Source organism: Bombina bombina, chromosome 5, assembly GCF_027579735.1.
Source record: "Bombina bombina isolate aBomBom1 chromosome 5, aBomBom1.pri, whole genome shotgun sequence".
NCBI classification, from domain to species: Eukaryota; Metazoa; Chordata; class Amphibia; order Anura; family Bombinatoridae; genus Bombina; species Bombina bombina.
Genome location: NC_069503.1, coordinates 657,438,456 through 657,459,269, shown reverse-complemented (window position 1 = coordinate 657,459,269; position 20,814 = coordinate 657,438,456).

Genomic DNA, 20,814 nt, shown 5'->3' with positions numbered 1-20,814 from the left:
AGATACACAATGTAAGTAGTAGTGAAGGTAAGACAAAACCTATGTTTGTAGGTTTTTCGTCTATGTGGGTGAGTAAATGTAGAGCCAGTAATAAGGCCCCCACATGTAATGCATCCTAAGCATCGGAAGACACCCAATTTCTTGATGTCTTTCTGCTCTATTTATATGTTTCGATATATTATCCCCTATTTTTGTTCATGTTGCTCTTTTGATGTTTTAATCTGTTCCACGTTGCCTCGGCCAACTACGTCTCCCAGTTCTCTGGGGGGGGGGGGTCCACCAAGGAGAGCATGCTCATGTTTGTTTGTTTGCAGAATCACTTATAACATGGTTTGGTGGGTAAGTAATGGTACTTTTGTAAGTCTGAGGACGGATCCCCTGTGATCCGAAAACATTCACTATTAAAGTGACTACTATTTTTGAAAGACCTTTGGAGTGCTATTCTGTTTGTTCATATTACTTCTGTGACCAGCACCCAAGGCTTGTGTTTGTTGAAAATCTGGAGTGCACTTTGTTTGGTTTATATTTATATATATATAAATATATATATATATATATATATATATATATATATATATATATATATGAGTATATACTGTACATATATATTTATGTGTTAATATGTGTATATATATATATTTAAAAATGCTGCCCATCGCTGCGCTTCTTATCCCCTTCACTGCGCGAGGTTCTGATGCCAACTGTGACAGCATCAGAACAAGGCTCCCTTTGCAGCATATGGAAGCACACTCTATTGGCTGTTCAAATCAGTCAATAGAATTTCAGTAACTCTCATCCTATTTGCTAATTTGAAAATGTCAGCCAATAGGAATGCAAGGTACCCTATTTTTAAACGGGTACCTTGCATTCAAGCTTCAGTTTACAGCAGTGATTTTATGAAGAGGATGCTCCGCGCTGGATATCATTGCTGGTCCTGGACAGCTCCGTGCCTCCACAGCTCCTTGTCACTGGGATGAAAAAAGAAGATGGTCACACGATGGAGGAAGATGTCGCCACCTGGATAAAGACTTTTTGCCACCTGGAGGAGGATGAATGACCAGACTTCAGGAACCGTTAGTAGATATTCTGGGGTTAGTGTTAGGTTTTTTTGTGTTTTTTTTTTTTAGATTAGGGCTTTGGGAAGTAAAAGAACTGAATGCCTTTTTAAAGGCAATGCCCATATAAATGCACTTTTAGGGACAATGGGTAGTTTAGGATTTTTTTAGACTTAGATTTTTTATTTTGGGGGTTGGTTGAGTGGGTGGTTTTAATGCTGGGGGGACTTTGTAATTTTTTGTAGATAAAAGAGCTGTTTAACTTAGGGCAATGCCCTACAAAAGGGCCTTTTAAGGGCTATTGGTCGTTTATTGTTAGGTTAGGGGGTGTTTTATTTTTATAGGGCTATTAGATTAGGTGTAATTGTTTTTATTTTGATAATTTCATTTATTATTTTTTGTAATCTTAAGAGTTTTTTATTTTTCATATTTTTAGTTTATTATTTTTTGCAATGTTAGATTTTACATTTTTTACCCAATACTATGGTATTAGGTTTATTTAAATTTGTAATTTAGGTTTTTTATTTTTTCATAGTGTTAGGTTTTTTTAATCATGTAATTTATGATTTTTAATTGGTAGTTTTTATTTTTATTTTATTAGAATAGTTATGTTAGGTTAATTTACAGTTTAATCTTAGGTTTTTTTTTATTTCACAGGTAAGTTTTTATTTATTTTAAGATAGTTATATTGTAACTTTTAACTTAAAGTTAGGGTTTAGGGGTTAATAGTTTAATTTAGTGTTTTGTGATGTGGGGCGGCAGTTTAGGGGTTAATAGGTTTAGTTTATTATATGTGATGTGGGGGGGGCTGGCGGTTTAGGGTTTAATACTTTATTATAGTGTTTGCGATATGGGGCTGGTGGTTTAGGGGTTAATAGGTTTATTATAGTAGTAGCAATGTAGGTGGGCAGCAGATTAAGGGTTAATAGGTTTATCTATTAGTTGCGATGTGGGGTCCGGCAGTTAATAGTTTTATTTAGTGTTGGCAATGTCGGGGAGCGTGGATTAGGGGTTAATCACTTTATTTAGCGCTGTCGATGTCAGGGAGCATTGGATTAGGACAGTCTTTAATCTAGGGGTTTATATTAGAGTGTTAGGTTTAAACATAACTTTCTTTTCCCCATAGACATCAATCCGGTTGCGTTACGGCAATTTGCTTTTCTGCGATCGCAGGTGTTAGATTTTTTCTAACACTCTCTCCCTATTGATGTCTATGGGGGAAAGTGTGCACGAGCATATAAACTCAGCCCTTGGCTTTTGTGCAGTATCGAGCTTAACGCTCCATAACGCACAGCACAAGGAGGTTTTTCAGTAACTCGTAATGGCAGCGCTATGGAAAGTGAGGTACTGCTCATTTTATTGCGTTATTTATGCACCTGGTATAGCGCTAAACTCGTAATTTAGCCAATATTTTAGCCTTAATGAGGCAATGAATTTAAAGGGACAGTCTAGCATAAATTACACTTTCATTATTCAGAAAGGACTTTTAATTTTAATCAACTTTCCAATTTACTTTTATCATCAAATTTGCTTTTTTCTCTTGGTATTCTTAGTTTAAACTAAACATAGGTAGGCTCATATGCTAATTTCTAAGCCTTTGATGGCTGCCTCTTATCACATGCTTTTTAAATCTCCTTTCAACACAAAGAGACAGAAAGTACATGTGGGCCATATAGATAACACTGTGTTCAGGCACAGGGGGTTATTTAATATTTAGCACAAAACAATGCTAAATGCAAGACAATAGATAATAAACAGTCACAGTCATGTGATCAGGGGACTGGAAGAAGGTTCTTAGATACAAGGTAATCACAGAGGTAAAACGTATATTAATATAACTGTGTTGGTTATGCAAAACTGGGGAATGGGCAATAAAGGGATTATCTATCTTTTAAAACAACAACAATTCTATGGTATACTGTCCCTTTAACTTTTTTTTTTTTGCTAAGCACGATGTACAGAGCTATAAGAGTTAGCAATGTCAATGTGTGAAAACTTTAATTTGCTTAAAGCTGTTTTTCAAAGAATATTTTTCTTAATACATAAACTTGAGCATTTGTCTGTTTTTACATTTCTGGCACAGCATGCTTCTCCTTAATATGTAGCTATCATGACAGCTCCATTAATAGCCCAATAACATGTATTGTGCATCTAAAAATTTTAAAACGTGATCTAATATTAATGTGTGAACAATCAGTTCATCAAGCACATTTGGAATCTCGGTAATAAAAAATAATATTGATTTGACATTATTCCATTCTGCTTGAGTCTTGGGAAGACACATAATACATTGTTTTCAGATTGTACTTATAACTGCCAGATGGCAGACAGTGTAGTGAATTTAGCAGTTTGACCATACCAGGTATATTTCTGGTATTTTATTATCTTTGTTCCAGTCTAGGCTTAAAGGATTACTTTCTGTTATAATTTTTAAGCTAAACAACTAACATATTAAAGTTAACCCCTTAACGACTGAGGACGTGCAGGGTACGTCCTCAGAAAAAAGGCAGTTAATGCCTGAGAACGTACCCTGCACGTCCTCAGTGTGGAAAGCAGCTGGAAGCGATCCTGCTCGCTTCCAGCTGCTTTCCGGTTATTGCAGTGATGCCTCGATATCGAGGCATCCTGCAATAACATTTTTAAGCCATCCGGTGCAGAGAGAGCCACTCTGTGGCCCTCTCTGCACCGGAGATCGATTGCTCCCTGTGTTGGTGGGTGGGAGCCGGACCGGGAGGCGGGTGGCGGCCATCGATGGCCCTGTGGAAGTGAAGGGGGGCGGGATCGTGGGTGGGGGTGGCTTGGGGCGCGCACGGGCGCGCGCGCGTGCACGGGAGGGTGGGGGCTGGCGCGTGCACGGGGAGGGAGCGGGTGGGAACCACTACACTGCCCAAAATTATGTCAATAAAAAAGATAAAAAAATCGAAAATGAAAATAATCAGCAAGGTGGTGGGGCTTTGTCTGTGGGGGGTGGGTGGGGGGGAAGCTACACTACAGAAAAAAAAAAAACAAAGAAAAAAAAAACACTTTTTATTGTAAACTGGGTACTGGCAGACAGCTGCCAGTACCCAAGATGGCCCCCAATAAGGCAGAGGGGAGGGTTAGAGAGCGGTTTTGGGGGGGATCAGGGAGGTTGGGGGCTAAGGGGGGGATCCTACACAGTAGCATATGTAAATATGCTAAAAAAAAATTTCATTTTTTTTTTAAAACCCTTTTATTTTAGTACTGGCAGACTTTCTGCCAGTACTTAAGATGGCGGGGACAATTGTGGGGTGGGGGAGGGAAGGGAGCTGTTTGGGAGGGATCAGGGGGTGGGATGTGTCATATGGGAGGCTGATCTCTACACTAAAGCTAAAATTAACCCTGCAAGCTCACTACAAACTCCCTAATTAACCCTTTCACTGCTAGCCATAATACACGTGTGAGGCGCAACAGGATTTAGTGGCCTTCTAATTACCAGAAAGCAACGCCAAAGTCATATATGTCTGCTATTTCTGAACAAAGGGGATCCCAGACAAGCATTTACAACCATTTGTGCCATAATTGCACAAGCTGTTTGTAAATGATTTCAGTGAGAAACCTAAAATTGTGAAAAATTTTACGTTTTTTTTAATTTGATCGCATTTGGCGGTGAAATGGTGGCATGAAATATACCAAAATGTGCCTAGATCAATACTTGGGGTTGTCTACTACACTACACTAAAGCTAAAATTAACCCTACAAGCTCCCTAAAAGCTCCCTAATTAACCCCTTAACTGCTGGGCATGATACACTTGTGGTGCGCAGTGGCATTTAGCGGCCTTCTAATTACCAAAAAGCAACGCCAAAGCCATATATGTGTGCTATTTCTGAACAAAGGGGATCCCAGAGAAGAATTTACAACCATTTATGCCATAATTGCACAAGTTGTTTGTAAATAATTTCAGTGAGAAACCTAAAGTTTGTGAAAAAATTTGTGAAAAAGTGAACAATTTTTTGTATTTGATCGCATTTGGCGGTGAAATGGTGGCATGAAATATACCAAAATTGGCCTAGATCAATACTTTGGGATGTCTACTAAAAAAAATATATATAAATGTCAAGGGATATTCAGGTATTCCTGAAAGATATCAGTGTTCTAATGTAACTAGCGCTAATTTTGGAAAAAAATGGTTTGGAAATAGCAAAGTGCTACTTGTATTTATGGCCCTATAACTTGCAAAAAAAGCAAAGAACATGTAAACATTGGGTATTTCTAAACTCAGGACAAAATTTAGAAACTATTTAGCATGGGTGTTTTTTGGTGGTTTTAGATATGTAACAGATTTTGGGGGTCAAAGTTAGAAAAAGTGTGTTTTTTTCGTTTTTTTCCTCATATTTTATCATTTTTTTATAGTAAATTATAAGATATGATGAAAATAATGGTATCTTTAGAAAGTCCATTTAATGGCGAGAAAAACGGTATATAATATGTGTGGGTACAGTAAATGAGTAAGAAGAAAATTACAGCTAAACACAAACACCGCAAAAATGTAAAAATAGCCTTGGTCCCAAACGGACAGAAAATGGAAAAGTGCTCTGGTCACTAAGGGGTTAATAAACATTAATTAAAACCTACTGACCTATATTTTCTCCAAAACAAAGTTTCATAACGTTCTAAAAGTTATATCTTTTATTCGCCGATGATGTCATGTTATCCTGCCCACTATTTTCCGCACTGAGTGTTCAAAATACTTAAACCAATAACTTTGTGTTTAAAGCACCATTTTGAAACCTAGGTATTGTAAACAGATTGGTACAGAGCAAAGGATACCCACGGAGTGGGTTTGGAAAACAATTACATTTGCAGACAAGATTTCTGATATACGTTAGAGATGTGTTAATGAAATGCTATTGATAAAAAGCGTATTTGGGGTAGTTAGTTAGTAACAAGCATAGAAAATATTTACTTACAGTGGTCCTTTAAGTGAATGGTAGAGTTACAACATTTACATTTTGATCCATGAATAATATACAGGAATTTCAGGATATGCAAATTCATCTATGCCCAGTCTTACTCTAGGTATGTTGGGCCTACACATTCTCCTTTTTTTTTTTATTTGAGCTATAGGTATTTGATCTGCATTCTCCTGCCTTTCATCATCTATCTTTAATTTATTTCCTGTTCACAATTGAAATCTTCTTGAAATGGGTTTTTAAATAATGAGTAAAAAATGATTAAACAGAGGGGTGGAACCAACTGCCAAGTGTGAAAAGCTCCTGTGCTGAGTGGTCCCACAAGTGGCTGTACTAAGGGCTAGATGCTGATTACTAGCCCACTTCCGCTATAGATCACCTCTGGTAGAACCCAGCCGAGATCCAGTGAAGCAATTAACTGGTTATTGCTGGCTAGACCAGGTGTTTCAAACAGCAGAAGGGCAAAGGTGGGAAAATAATGGATGCCATAGCTGGAATGCCTTGGCAGCTTTACTCCAGCCCCATAACTTTGCAGGACATAAGACTAGTGAGCATCATAGTTCTCTGAACTTTATTACTTCTCACACTAGAATATAGGCACAGGAGAATCCTCCACCACATCAGTTGTATGTGCTTAAGCAGATATGCTCCAGGAAGGCCTAAACACTTTTCATGAAAGTGAGTCCAGGGTCTAATATATAGTGACACTATAGAAAAACAGTGACAAGCTGTGCTATATTTTCTTTGAAACTCTTGAAGCCTCCTATTTTAATTATTTTGTGAATGTTTTGAATTATATATTGCTCTGAAGTGGATGAGAATTAAATAATTAATAGTAACTTCTATCAACTTTTTGTGAGCTCTACCTGCATTAAGACATCACTATTGTTTCACCTGCACAGTTTTATAGCATTATATCCTATTAATAACAAAGGAGAACTTTTGCAGAGGATTATTTGCTTTTCTATTTGATTATTTAACTCTGTAACAGCTAAAGGACTCTATTTATGTCTTTGCTTTATTAATTGTCATAGCCTTTCCATCACTCTGTATATAAGTTACATTTATGTATAATTTATTATAGACTTTCACATTAGAAATCACAACTTAAAAATCTAAGAAATCAGATAAAACCAGCCACCTAATATCAAAATTAACATATATTTTAAATCTCTGAGGGTGACTAGCTCGGATTAGTCTGAGTCATCTCTCCCCAGACATCAGCGGACCATAATGGCGGTGACCCAATGAAGCCAACAATAACACCCTATTAGCTAGAGCTGATTTATGACAATTGCTCTCTAAATCCCACTTTGCTGATTTCCTTAAACAAGTAAGTGCCATGATTAAAGAAGGCTTGGCTCTGGGGAGAAAATAAATATCAGACCTTGGAGATCGAGTGGTCTATTTAAAAGAACAAGTAAAATCCCACATCGCAAACACTATTTAAATATTATTAATCCCTAATCTGCTGTCCGCCCACATCGTCCCCACTATACTAAAATTATTGCTACCAATTAAATAAAACTAAAATACACATTAAAAAAATCCTAACACTACTCTAACAATTACAAAATATCTAAATACAAAAAAAATACAAAAAAAAAATACTAAATTACAATAAATAAACACTAAATTACGGCAAAAAAACAAAAAATAAATTTAACAAAAATTAAAAAGCATTACACCTAATCTAATAGCCCTATCAAAATAAAAATGTCCACCCAAAATAAAAAAAAACTAACCTACAATAAACTACCAATAGCCCTTAAAAGGGCTTTTTGTGGGGCATTGCCCCAAAGATATCAGCTCTTTTCCCTAAAAAAATACAAAACCCTTCCAACATTAACACCCACCACCAACCAACCCCCCAAAATAAAAATCAAACTCTAAAAAAAACCTAAGCTACCCATTGCCCTGAAAAGGGCATTTGGATGGACATTGCCTTTAAAAGGGCATTTAGCTCTTTTACATGCCCAAACCCTAATCAAAAATAAAAATCCACCCAAATTTTTTTTTAAAAAAACCTATTACTAACCCCGGAAGATCTACTTACAGTTTTTGAAGTCCCGCTTGAACGATCTTCATCCAGGCGGCGAGAAGTCTTTGTCCAGGTGGCCTCTTCAATCTTCATCCCGGCGGCAAAGTCCCCATTTAAGTGGTGAGAAGTCTTCATCCAGGCGGCCTCTTCAATCTTCATCCTGATGGCGAAGTCCTCATCCAAGCGGCGAGAAGTCTTAAGCCAGATGGCCTCTTCATTCTTCATCCAGACGGCATCTTCTATCTTGATCCCAGCGGATCAATGGGTCTGTGTTACGGCCATTTTTTGACTGGAATGTCCCTTTAATGTTGCTCTGCCTTCGCTCTCTTCTCTTGCCTCCATTTTTCTTCTCTTCTTTCAAAATAGGAAGCAGGGATTGGATTTTACACAAATTGATAATGGGATTTGAAGACGTAATAGGTCAGTTTACCTGTCATTTTGGCCATTACTTTGTATTCAGATGTATTTTATTTGTGCTAAAGTGCTACTTACTCGGCTTTACTTGTTTTATACTGACTAAAGCCTTTAGGACCCCCATCTAGTGCCTCACAAACTTCAATATCTCTGTCCTGGAATTTTTATATGCCATAATATTTATTTTATGATAAATTGTCAAATGAAACACTCACTACTGGAGATGTTTTCTTTAAACCAAACCCAACTGAAATGTAACAATATACATTTATGGAAAGCAGCTGTTTCAATATAAAATATTAACAGAAAAGGTACATTTATAATAGAAGAATATTGTATTTGTAGCCCCTTAGTTTATTAAAATAAGGGGTTAATTAGTGAAGGTCTTTCTGCCAGCTGAATGCCTCCTGGAGTGAGGCAAACAGTAATCTCAGAGTTAGCAGTGAGAACCACACTATTACTGGCAAAATAATCCCCTTAGTGACAGGCAACATACAGGGTACATTGTGTCATTTACTGGTTAAATTGAATCATGAGTAAATCATTTTGACTTCCTTGTTACATTTATTATTAAAACTAACAAAAAATCACATCATTTAATTTGAACATATCTAACATATTTTTCTTAAATCAAAGGATTGCAGTGGAATGTAAAAAAAATGCTTATTTAAATGTTGAACTCAATATACAATCAACACCATCCCTCTATTTTCCCCTACCATTAGTCTGAATTAGTGTGATCGGAGATAGATTTTTATAACAGAAAGAGAACGTTAATCATATATTAGTTCTTTTAACAGGAAATTTAATGTAAATGGACTTGCAAATTTAGTCAGGATTTAATGTATGCAAGATCTCTTAGTAATCAATAGTCCTGGATGTAACATCCGACTAATAATTGATTCACTGTATGTTAAACAGTGTAATGCTATGCACTAATGCTAACCCCACACAAATCAAATGTGACCATGGGAAAGAGAGATTTACATGACCTATTATACACATATGCTCAATCAAGTGTAGTGTAGTTATGAAAATATCTAGTTAAAATACCAGTTGTAATGTATTTCATTGCTGTTTGATAGGTTTTCCTGACTCTTAAATGGCTGCATAAAATAGCTGAGATTATCAGCAGCCAGCATATGATGGAACAATGGAACATACTGTTCAAAGCACACTGTTTTTAATTCTCATCTGTGAGATGATTTGCTATTTTTTTTTCTTTTTTTAAGAAAAGACACTAAGAAAGTTTAAACGGAAGGTAAAACAAAAAATTGTTCCCTATGTGTTTCATTTTGGGAGGCAGATATTGGTAATGAAGTAAAACCACTACATGAAAGATTTTGCCAACAAAGAGCTTGTTTCCATTGGGCCATGAAAAATGAAGCAGTAAGCTACCGAAGCGGCCGACAATTAAAAGTAATTTACGGCTCCATTTTAGTACCAGGTTTTCATTGAAAAGGGTTCCGCTTTGCGAGCAGTTGCTCTTTTCATGTTGGTGTAAGTTAGCACTGTGTTAACGTTTCCACCCGATGCCGGATTTCTAAAACATTAATAGGTTACTATGGTAACCCGACTTTACATTACACTCGATCGCATATACGGCGCCGCATACAAGTGCGGGACCATATATTTTACCCGTCGCTCGCTTTTAAAATAAAATCAAACACCTAACGCATGCGCAATATCTACCTCTCAACCACAACCCCCCAACCGCAATAACTAATGTATTAACCCCTAATCCGCAAACCCCCATACTGCAAAGTATCTTTCAAAGTTATTAACCCCTAAACCGCCATCCCCTCACAATGCAAACTATCTATTTAAACTATTAACCCCTAGTCCGCAATGCCCCCACAATGCAAACTATCTATTAAATCTATTAACTCCTAATCCGCAATGCCCCCACAACGTAAACTATTTATTTAAACTGTTAACACCTAATCAGCAATGCCCCCACAACGCAAACTTTCTATTAAATCTATTAACCCCTAATCTGCAATGCCCCCACAACGCAAACGATCTATTAAACTATTAACTCCTAATCCGCCACTAACCCACAACGCAATTAACTTAATAAACCCATTAACCCCTAAACTGCCAAACACCACAACGCAAATAACTAATCACTAAGCCCCCTAACCTAGCACCCCCTAAATTAACCCCATTACATAAATTAAAATAATCCTAAATTACAATTAAAATGCGAAAGCTAGCATTACTTAAAAAATAAAAAAGTTTAAATTAAGTTAAAATTACAGAAAATAAAAAAGTCTAACATTACATAAAATAATAAACAAATAAAAATTTTTTTTAACCTAATCCCTATGAAAATAAAAACACCCCCTAATCTAATAGTAAACTAGCAATAGCACTTAAAAGGGCCTTTTGTAGGTCATTGCCCTAAGTTAAACACAGCTATTTTACCTTAAAAAAACCTTAAAAAGTTCCGCCTAACAGTAAAACCCCCCCACTCACCAAACCCCCCAAAATAAAAAAACTAACACTAAAAAATCCTAAAGGGGCATTTGTATGGGCATTGCCCTTAAAAGGGCATTCAGCTCTTTTTTAATGCCCTTTAAAGGGCTTTCAGCTCTTTTTCAGCACCCAAATCCCTATTCTAAAAATTAAACTCACTTTTCCTGAAGTCCAGCAGTGAAGTCTTCTTCCAAGCGACAACCTCTTCTATCTTCATCCAGGACCGCGGAACTGAAGACCGGCGACCACAGAACTGAATATCGGCGACCATGGAACTGAAGACCGGTGATCGGTGACCGCAGAACCATGGAGTGTGGAGGATCCTCTTTGTACGATCGCCGCCATACACTGAATTGTGAATTTAAGGTACGCAATTAAATATGGCATCTTTTGCATTCCTATTGGCTGATTTGATTCTTCAAATTTAAATCAGCCAATAGGATAATAACTACTGAAATCCTATTGGCTGATTTGAACAGTCAATAGGATTTCAGTAGCTCGCATCCTATAGAAATGCAAGGGACGCCATATTTAATCGTGAAGCTTAAATTCACTATTCAGTGTACGGAGGCGATCGTATGAAGAGGATCCTCTACACTCCATGGTTCCACGGTCGCCGGTCTTCAGTTCCGCGGTCCTGGATGAAGATAAAAGAAGTCGCCGCTTGGAAGAAGACTTCACCGCCGGACTTCAGGAACCGTGAATGCCTATCTGGGAGTTAGAGTTAATTTTGAATGCCCTTTTTAGGGCAGTAAAAAACTGAATCCCCTTTTAAAGGCAATGCCCATACAAATGCCCCTTTAGGGGCAATGGGTAGTTTAGGATTTTTTAGTGTTAGTTTTTTTATTTTGGGGGGTTTGGTGGGTGGGGGGTTTTACTGTTAGAGGGAAATTATTATTTTTTTAAAGGGACAGTCTACATCAGAATTTTTATTGTTTTAAAAGACAGATAATCCCTTTATTACCTGTTCCCCAGTTTTGCATAGCCAACACGGTTATATTAATATACTTTTAACCTCTGTAATTATCTTGTATCCAAGCCTCTGGAAACTGTCCCTTTATTTCAGTTCTTTTGACAGACTTGCAGTTTAGCAAATCAGTGCCTGCTCCCAGATAACTTCACGTGCATGAGCACAGTGTTATCTATATGAAACACATGAACTAACACCCTCTAGTGGTGAAAAACTGTTAAAATGCATTCTGAAAAGAGGTGGCCTTCAAGGTCTAAGAAATTTGCATATGAACCTCCTAGGTTAAGCTTTCAACTAAGAATACCAATAGAACAAAGCAAAATTGGTGATAAAAGTAAATTGGAAAATTGTTTAAAATTACATGATCTGAATCATGAAAGTTTATTTTGGGCTAGACTGTCCCTTTAAGGTAAACAAGCTGTTTAACTTAGGGCAATGCCCTACAAAAGGCCCTTTTAAGGGCTATTGGTAGTTTAGTATTAGATGAGGGGGTGTTTTTATTTGGTGGGGCTTTTTTATTTTCATAGGGATTAGGTTTACTGTTTAAATTTTTGATAATTTTGTTTATTATTTTATGTAATGTTAGACTTTTTTATTTTCTGTAAATTTAGCTTAATTTAAACAGTTTTTTTTTTATTTTTTAAGTAATGCTAGCTTTTTATTTTAATTGTAATTTAGGGGGTTTTAGGTTAGGGGGCTTAGTGATTAGTTATTTACATTGTGGGGTTTGGTGGTTTAGGGTTTAATACATACATTAGGTTAATTGCGATGTGGGTTAATGGCGGATTAGGGGTTAATAGTTTAAATAGATAATTTGCGTTGTGGGGGGCATTGCAGATTAGGGGTTAATAGATTAAATAGATAGTTTGCATTGTGGGGGCATTGCGGATTAGGGTTTAATAGTTTAAATTGTGAGGCATGATGGTTTAGAGGTTAATTCATTTATTATAAGTTGCAATTTGGGGAGGTGGCAGATAGAGGACCTTTTTCCTGTTTTACACCTAGTTGAGCTGGGTGTAATTTTTGTTAGTGTATCGGCAGCCTCCGACATTGTATTAACAGTTTGCGCGGGCATTGGAAACCGGGTATAATTTAAAGATTAGCGGCTTCCTATACTTTGTATGGGACACAATAATGTTTTCGGCAGCCGGAGTCCAGTTGCCGAAATTAGGTTATAATGGGCTGTTGGAAGCAGTCAATAAAACGATATTGCTTCTGACAACATATTTATCGGTTTGTGAGTGCACGCAAATGTAATTGCGGCTCAATGGAAACGAGCCCAAAGTGTCTCAACATCAAGTAAAAAAAGTCTCCATTGAAAATTGAAATAGCTTCCATGTGATCATCTTAGACACTTGGTCATGTGACATCCTTTAAATGTTTTTTTTTTTTTTCATGTATCCTGGCTACTGACAAACAACTTAATAGACAGCACCACACTAAAAATTGAATAACGTAAAACACACCCCACTTTTTTAATCAATGGGAGGCTGAGACTGTCTTGTAATACCTTAAATAGAGACACAATCACATATATCATAGATATATAAGGGTTAGTAACAAACCCAGTGCTCAGGGTATACAAAAATGATGCTGACCGTAATGTCTCGTGATGCCTTATATAAACACACAGTCACATATATCATAGGTATGTAAGGATGAATTACAGACCCAGTGCTTAGGGTATACAAAACCAATAATAAGTGAAATATAAAGTCTGGATTAGCAAATGTAAAGTCCGGATAGACAAATATTTTTTACTTGGTCCGTAATATACTGAGGTTGCTGCTCCTTTTTTACCCAACGGTGTCCACTCTCAGGCTCTGATAGATCTATAACAAGTATCTCTAAAAAAAGAGAAAAGATAGAGTGCATCCATGATCTAAGTGTAGTATTAAAACTAACACTTTATTTGTTGATACATAAATTGATATCACACTCACAAAGCTGCCCTCAAACTTATGAGGTATGTATATGCCCTTAAGAAGAATAACAATCCCACTCCAGCTGCACTGTACTGTTGCCGTGTTCCCCCCATGTCTGCAGAGATCCTTAATGTGTCTAGATCATTTGTATATAGGGTACTTTTCTGATATATAGCTGGCTGGGATATATGTGTGTAATAAACACACGATTATGGAGATCATGTGATAGCACTGAGTAGGTTGAACCGTGTTAGCCGGCTACAGTTCAATCCTTTTGAATCCTGTAGCCGACTAACCATGGACTTGTAATACAAGCCCGGGTTTCCCCTTTGCATACATCATTGAAAGTATAGGGATTGTCAGTTACAGTGAATTAATGCAAGTGAGGTTGCAATAATCTTAGCTAAAGAAAGTTCATGCTCCTCTATAAATGGTCAATTTTATCCAACCACATCAATACTTAGGAAAGTAATATACTTTATTTTTATTTTATGATAAATTAGTTGAATAATATATATTTCTAGGTACCATGAAAGGATAAAAAACATGTGGGATTAGATGCCAGCTGTAATAATTTGGAAACTGCAAAAACATACTAAGTGATCGCAAATGCTGTGTAGGCATTATAGATTTCTTTTTCTAACGTTTTGGAGCTTTAAAGTTGGTGGTAGTTGGTGGGAAAAGTGCCTTTTCATTGCAGTCTATGTGAACTATGTGTTCTCATAGACCACAATGTAAATATACATGTATATGCTTATAAACATATATATTTATGTGTTAATATGTGTATATATATTAAGCCTATTTACTAAGTGCTGCGCTACTTACCTTTTCACTGTGCGAGGTTCTGAATCTGATGCCGTCTGTGATGGCATAAGAACGAGGCTCCCATAGGAGCCTATGGAAGCGCACTCTCTTGAGCGCAATGTTTCCAGCAATGTGAATGCGAGCATGCGTTCATATTGCTGTAAACATTAGCGTGTACTGGTATTTCAAAGTAGAGTTCAAATATCGCTTTAGCTAAAGCAATATTTTGCCCTCCATTTGTAATCTGGCCCTATGTGTTGCAAAGGAGTTTCCCTGCATTTACTTATGTGAAAGAGATATATACGTTACATAAATTGTGTCAAACAAATAAAGTAATGATTGAAATAAAAACATTCCGTAAAAATGGTCTTTAAATAACATTTATTTCTGTCATTAACCTCCAAACTACAAATAATCTTAACTCTAATCTGTCCAGCTGGTCTAGGCTGGAACACCAATTAATTTGAACGTTTCATTATGAAATTTAGTTCCCTAACTTAAAAAACCCATAAACTCTACACAAACTCTTTATTGGTTCCCCAATATGAGCCATTGTTGACCACATGACCAATTTCTGTCTCATAAACTCACAACTAAAATCCAACACTTTTTCCCCATCCCTGATCTTAAACTTCCCCATAAACCATATCCCTTACAACGGCTGGAAAAAAAAATATCTAGCTAACAATTTTTTTTAGTCTCTTTATGGACATGAGTAGTTTGACAACCTCTATTGCCTGCTATCTGAGCCTCCATTTAGGTCCTTAATATAAACAGAGAATTTAACTGTTGGTTAATCAGATTAACATGTTTTTGGTGAACACGTTTACTGTCTAAATCTAGCTCTTTCTTATTCATCACTCTTGAGCCACAACCTATTTAAAATGTGTGTGTTTTTAATTTTTCCTTTCATAATGATAGATTTTTGTTCTCAATGCACATGCATAATCCTTGCTAATAGCCCTTGGCTATTTCATCTATTGCAGAACATTATGAAAACATAATTTACTTTTTCAATTACACAGGTTTGGAAATATGTATTTGTAACCTCAAAAATAAAATAAAATAACATGTCAATAGTTTCACAACTAAAGGGTCACATTAGCAATTCTAAACTAAAAAGCTTCATTTACCCATTTAATATTTTAAAAATCAAACGAGACACTAGCTTCTCAAAATATAATCTTCAAAGTAAATAAACTCTTAGAATACAAAAAAAAAAAAAAAAATATTAGGTAAGAAAAACATGAACTAAACTTTTGGTGATACCAATACTTATTGGTGGGTTGGAAGCAAGTTATCATATGCTCACATTAATGATGGATAATAGGATATCATGACTAGAATACTGAAAAATGATTATGTGAGAGCTTCTTTCATTGCACTGCCTTAAACTAGTATTTAGTTGATTTCAGCTAGGTGATATCATTGTTATTTGTATTAGTAGTCATATAATAAAATTAGTATATAATATATATTATGTAAACATAGTATAATAGTAGTATTATTTATTGAAGAGACTTGAACTCCAACATTTTCTTTTATGATTCAGATAAAGCATGCAATTTTAAACAACTTTCTTTTTGCAAGAATGTTTTCTATTTGGAACAACACTAGATGACAGCACTTTTTCCTGCCATGTATTGCTCTAGACACCTTCCTAGGTATCGCTTCAACAAAGAATACCATGGATTCAAAGCAAATTTGATAATATAATTAAATTGTATGCTCTGTCCAAGTCACAAATACTATTTTTGGTATTTAATACCCCTTTAAGCAGCAACATTTGTGCAGCACTATGCAATGGTGATACATTTTAAGAATTAAAGCAGACACGACTAACTGATACAGAAGGAAGGAAGTCAGTGTAACTATGGGAACTTATGATGTAGATAAATATTTGGGATCACAGATAGATGAACGATATTGCTAGGCTTATCATAGGCAAATGGGATGAAGATAATTATATGGTTCAATAATATTTTTAGTTTATCTTAAAATGCTTCTGTGAAGATGTGCAATTTCAGATATTCTTTAAAGTTCTGAAGATTGTGGTAGTCTTAGAAAACAAGGTAAGAAGCTCCAAAGAGTTTATATATTATACAGGAAAAGTGTTGAACGTGGAAATGGGATCAATGTACTGTTAAAGAGAAGACATGAGATGAGCGCACAGTGTGTTATTTAGAATACAGAGCAGGAATATAATTGGTAGATGACTAATAAAGTTTTTTTTTAGGTTGTGGTCAGAGTTTTGAACTTTATTCTTTTGAGTGTGGACAAAGGACTGACACAGCCAAACAGTTAATATAGAACAAACTATAATCTCTACTGAAGCTGAACCACTGTGTATATACACTCTAAGGGGTCAATTTATCAAGCTCTGTATGGAGCTGGATGCCCATCAAGACCGCTGCTCCATAACTTATCCACCTGTACTGAGGCGGCAGACAGAAATCAACCCAATCAAATACAATCAAGTTGATTGACACCCCTTGCTAGCGGCCGAGTGGAACAAACAGAATAAAGCCTTTGGGACCTATTTATCAAGCTGCGTATGGAGCATGAAGGGCCGTGTTTCTAGTGAGCCTTCAGGATCGGCAGAAACACCAGTTATGAAGCAGCAGTCTAAAGACTGCTGCTCCATAACCTGTCCGTCTGCTCTGAGGAGGCGGACAGAGATCGCGGGTAATCAACCTGATCGAATACAATCAGGTTGATTGACACCCCCTGCTAGCGGCAGATCTGCAGGGGGCGGCATTGCACCAGCAGTTCACAAGAACTGCTGGTGTAATGCTGAATGCGGAGAGCGTATTGCCCTCTATATTCAGTGATGTCTGTTGACATGATTCGCTGATCGGCTCATGTCCGACAGAGGGTTGATAAATCGGCCCCATTGTCCTCAAAAGTGTGGCAGTACCCAAAGGTGCTAGTAGATGCAGGCTGGGGAATCTCAGTGCCCAAGCTCATTGACCTCTGGCTTGGGTAAACTACCCACTGTTATAGACCATGGAAGGATAGATGTCAGTTATGCACCAATTCAAAGTTAAAAGCATTTATTAAAAGATATATATGACATAATAAAAACAGAGGGATTGTATACATAGCAGAACCACAATGTATTTCTCAGATGCATAAGTTGTTTCATCAGGCGTATACTGTTAATTAAGAACACGCTCTTAATATAACCCTCAGTAGCCAATCTTAATTTGATATAACATACAACCTTTTGTGAGGTTATTAACCCTTCCCCATACAAAAATTTACATCCCTCCTATCATACAATCAATGTCCCCTATTACACAAGGTACATATATCCTGTATTAGTTCCATATGAGGAATAATCACATGAGTGCCAGACAGTATGATGTTCATAAATAATCACAGGAATAATATTTGTTAAACATGCTGGTAGATGGCATGAATAATATGAACTTACAAGTGCTTGTAGTGGATTGTAAATTTATTTAAATTATCCTCGCATGTCGACGTCTTCTGTATTGAAAACCTGCCCCTCCAACAGGCTCTATCTCCAATTGGATGCTTGTGTAACTAGCCTGATGTAGACTTATCTCACATACAAATAACAGTTCCTACATTAATTAAGGACGAACAAGTATCTACAACATGAAGAATTCTAAATACCAGGAATAGACAAACCTCCTTAACATAATGATTCTTCCCATTGATATCTAACATATGGCCAGATTACAAGTAGAACAGCTCCCATGCTAACTCCACCAGAAGTACGTTTTTTTCACGCGCCAGGTAGTGCTCATATTACAAGTTAAATGTAAAAAGTTTTCACTTGTGCGCTACCCAGAGGAGTGCAAAAAACAGTACGTGTTAATTTATACCCCAAAGAAATAAATGGAGCAAAAAAATGGAAACAAAAAACCTAAACCCCACTCGCTTATTCTCAAGTGCGATAACCCGACATGAAAATATTAATATTTCATATTCCAATGTTCTTCACATAGTAGAATATATTATATTTATTCCTAAATATATATTTCTACATATATCTGATGTCTTTTGCTAAAATATATATCTCTACCTGTATATTTAGATGATAATATATAGGTATAGATATATAAAGTTTTATATAGAAATATGTCATTAAAAGTACATTGAACATATTCTGCTATGTTAAGAACATTGGAATGTGAAATATTTACAGTAAATGCACAGTGTAACACTTTATTAAATATGATTATTGTATAAATATGCTTTTTAATGTTTTCTTCTACTTCCCATCTCCCATGCACTTCTATATATGTCTATAAATGTATAAATATGTATGTATGTGTTTATATGTGCATATATGTCTGTAAATATATATTTACACATATAAATACATAAAATATATATGTACACACATATAAACATATCTATCTATCTATCTGTTTATATATATATATATATATATATATATATATATATATATATATATCTATATATATCTATATATATATATATATATATATATACACACACATATCACATCATATTTACACATGTACTGTATGTGTATGTATCTCAATGTTAAAGCCCTTTTTTTCCCTTACACCTGAAAACTCATATCTTCTTTTTAGTATTTTTTTATTAGTGCTATTATGAGTGCAACTGTACTGTAATGTATTTTTGATCTGTTTCGTGACACTTTTCTGTTTCTCAAAACAGTTTACCAGAGCTCTGAGAACACGCTATCCCGATGCGCGTTAACTTCATTTGCGCTCAACTTGTAATACAAGCTCTATATTCGGTGTACACAAACAGCGATGATAAACCCCTATCCAGGCCAGATTCGGAATCTGGTCCATAATCTCTTAATTACTACCCCATATAATAAACATAACATTATCTAAAATAAAATAAATCCCTGTGACATAAGCCATCCCTATCTTCTAATATATAATGACATAACACCTCCATTCTATAATATCCACTGAAAACAGTGATAACAGCTTTACTGACACCTATGTGTAAACTATATCATGACTAGTGATTTAGACAATATTATCCACTAAATACAGTGGTATCAACTTTAATAATACTATATACAATAAATAATGAATCTAGTGAAAACTGTGATTTAGACAATATATATAAATACAGTATATACTCCCATAACACCAAAATATCCTAAGAAATCAAAATATGCTTATTGGATGATAACAAATCCCCATAACACCAAATAACTAATCAATTTTACTTATTAGACTATTATACTTGTAATTATTCAGAACTATCAATCTATATACTACTAATGTTGATATGTGCTACTAAATCGCAGTAAATACCAGTATTTTATACTATGGGGTCAATTTATTAATGTGCGAGCGGACATGATATGATGTAGCGTATCATGTCCGCTGCAGATAGAATAAATGCTGACAGAATACGCTGTTGGCATTTATCATTGCACCAGCAATTCTTGTAAACTGCTGGTGCAATGTCGTCCCCTGCAGATTCGCAGCCAATCGGTCGCTAGCAGGGGGTGTCAATCAACCCGATCGTATTCGATCGGGTTGATTTCTGTCCGCCGCCTCAGAGAAGGCGGATAGGTTATGGAGCATGATAAATTGACCTCTTAATCTGTGATGTAACTATCTTTCAAACATGTAATATATCAATTAGATATAAAGTTGAAATCGAATTCTAAAAAAGACATTTAACATCGCACAAGCCGTTCTGTGGCCAATTGGCTGCTAGCAGGGGGTATCAATCAACCTGATCGTATGCGATCGGGCAGATTTATGTCGGCATCCTCAAAAGCGGTGGACGAGATTTAACTCCTGTTTCCGGCGAGCCTAAAGGCTCGCATGGAAACAGGGGTATTTGGCCCCATTCGGGCCATAATAAATCGGCCACATAGAGTCTACTGAATCTATTATAACTCTTAATTTTTTGTATTTTCTCTAGAAAAAAAAAACTTACAACCAGATCTTATATGATGTAAGACATGAAGTCTTGACACACAATGTTTTAAAATATTGTAGGTGGCATTTGTATAATATTCCCCCCATCTTATCCTAACCTGTCTGGTCATACAATCCAAATATTGTATCCCAAATTCACAAGATAGTACATATGTCACATAAATATAACTGCATGCCAATCTACTATTGATAGAGAAAAACTCCCCTGTGACAAAATAATTAATACTAGTTGCACCATCTGTAATATACTGAA